This window comes from Telmatherina bonti (assembly GCF_933228915.1).
Source record: "Telmatherina bonti genome assembly, chromosome: 16".
Classification (NCBI taxonomy): domain Eukaryota; kingdom Metazoa; phylum Chordata; class Actinopteri; order Atheriniformes; family Telmatherinidae; genus Telmatherina; species Telmatherina bonti.
In genome coordinates, this window is record NC_136614.1 from 21911516 (window position 1) to 21914588 (window position 3073).

A 3073-nucleotide genomic window follows, 5' to 3' on the forward strand; every position below is an offset into this window, starting at 1 on the left:
ATATATATATATATATATATATATATATATATATATATATATATATATATACACATATATATATATATATATATATATATACACATATATATATATATATATATATATACACATATATATATATATATATATATATATATATATACACATATATATATATATATATATATATATATATACACATATATATGTGTATATATATATATATACACACGTGTGTGTGTGTGTATATATATATATATACACACGTGTGTGTGTGTGTATATACACACGTGTGTGTGTGTATATATATATATATATATATATATGTGTGTATATATATATACATGTGTGTATATATGTATATATATATGTGTGTATATATGTATATATATATGTGTATGTGTATATATATGTGTGTATATATGTATATATATATGTGTATGTGTGTATGTGTATATATATATATATATATATATACATGTGTGTGTGTATGTATATGTATATATATATATATATATATATATATATATATATATATATATATATATATATACACATGTATATAATAGGCGTGCATTATTTTAGTCTGCATGCACACGTAGTTCGCCTAATTATCACAAGTTCATATCACTCGGTTGTGGGCGTCACCGTAGCAACACGTTAATCGGCTGGTTCAGACCAGCTGGCTTTCGATAGGTGAATAAAAGAAACGCGCTTTAGCTTTTGGTTGACGGCAGTTCAGCATAAAAATCACTGCTCTAATAACCTGTATCAATGATCACCTTAGGAGTGGCCTCCGAAAATGGCGCCGGTCCACGATTTACGTCCCAGAGCGCATTACGTCATCACGTCCGTTGCAAAGCCCTATTTGACAAAAAGATGACGAGAAAAGTGGCTTCAACATTAAAAGGAGCTGAATCAAAGCATGTCAGTCTGCAGCGACCTTTATATTAGTTGGCAAGGGTCTTTCTCTATGAATTTCCGCTGTCTTCTATTAGGAATTAAAACTAAGCAAAACAAAGAATCTTTAAAAAAAAATTATAAATACCTCACTTTACACAGAATTGCCAAACTTCCTAATTCTTCAAGTGTTTTCTCTGTGTGAGCCATATATTGTCATCACCTCTACAGACGTTCCTGGACAAGTTCTGGCAGCTGATACTGGTTATGATGACCTACCTCTTACAGATTTGGTATTTTGCAGAAGATCTGGCACAAGGTGATTGCTGTGTTACTTGAGTTTGTATGCAAGTACCCAGAACAGGACCTGATGAGAGCTACCATATGCACATGCAGTTAAGGCAGTCTCTCTGTGGAGTTTACAACAGGGTACCCCAATCCAGGTCCTCAACGATCAGTGTCCTGCAGGTTTCCCAAGTGTCATTGCTGTACCACACCTGATTCAAATCAATGTGTATTTAGCAGACATGTGCAGAGCTTGTCTGAGTCAGGTGTGTTCCAGTAGGGACACTTGGAAAACCTGCAGGACATCGGTCCTTGAGGACCAGGGTTGGGGATCCCTGGTTTACAAGAAGCAGATAACAGAACTGGAGCATTGGAGACACCCACTCCTCTGGAAGGCTGAATCAGACTTTCAATTAAGTGGAGATTCATCTGAAAAAATATATCTGTGGCTTTTTTTTTTTTTCTTTCAGCTGGCATCAATCAGTAAGCAAGTTATTTTACCCTGACTGATGCAATGATTGGCTTCTTGTTTCTTCGAAAGAAAAAAAAAACCCTGTGGAAAGACACATTCTGTGGTCAAATCATTAGCGTGCATCGAGCAGAGAAAACGTCTCAGGAGATTGCAGAAATTTCTATAACTGGGTTTAGAAATGTCCAGCGCATTGTCAAAATGTATCGAGTTGAACCATTGTCTTCCACAAAGGAATGTAGTCAGAAAACAATCCTGAATGGTCCTGAACGGTGATCACTTAAAGGTTTAATGATAAAAACAACAGTAGAATTCAGAGTCATATTTACTTTCCTTTGTTTAAAAGGAGTAGTTTAAATTTTCATTCATTTATTTTTTTAACTTTTTTTTTTAACTTTTTTTTTTTTTAAAGGGATTGGAACAACTTATCTGGTTGGCATAAATCAAACATGAGTAAAGCATTTACACAACTCATGAAATCTATTGTACTTAAGTTTTCCAAGTCTTCCAATTTACATACAGTGAAGATGTATTACGGTGTAACAAAATAACAACAGAAACATTGGTTTTCATTATTTATACCACAGGTTTTAGGCTCCCTCAGATACATGCAAGGTGGCTAAACTTAACAGAAAATGGGTCACATGCTGACAACCTAAAAGTAAAGGTCATTTAAAGCTACACAGAAGTTTTTTAACAAATACACCTGAGCATTTGCTGTCATTACCTGCTAATAGAACTAATATTAGATTGCAATTGCTGTAAATTTACATGCACAGTGAATCTCATTTCTATAGAGTTCATTTAATGAATGTATAGTTCATAGATATTTTTAATATCTTCTGGTTCTAGCAGTGCTTTGAAAAACTTAAGGGTAAGCCAAAAGATTTATATGTATATATTACTAAACATCTTAGAACCTGAAAGAGTTGATTGTCCCTCATCAAAGTAAGGCACATATTACCTGACTGTAAAGGTAGTTGCTCCCCTTAGCAACAAAAGCAAACAAGATGAAGTGTGCAATTAGCTTACATGGATGATAAAGGAAATAATGGTATTAATTTAAAGTTTGCTTCCTCAGGCTGGCATGTTTCAACAAGCACCTTCATCAGAATTTCATACATGAAAGTTTAGGACCCATTCCTCTTGACGAACATCTGAAATGTACTCATTTTCTTGAATTAACTGTTTCATTTATTTGCTTGTTCCTTATTTGCTCCTGAACCTTCTAAAAGCTCTTGAATCTAAATCAGCTTCAAAAGTGCTTCATAAGATTATTAGAAAAATTCCTGGGATTTCGTAAAGGTTAAGGTTACAGCAAAAGGATTTCTTCATGCAGTGACATTTGTAATAAAATAAGCTTCTTCCACTCCAGCGGGACATGCAGGGTGCTTATCTAAATCTGTTTTACTAAGAGATCCTAGTGATGAGGAATAT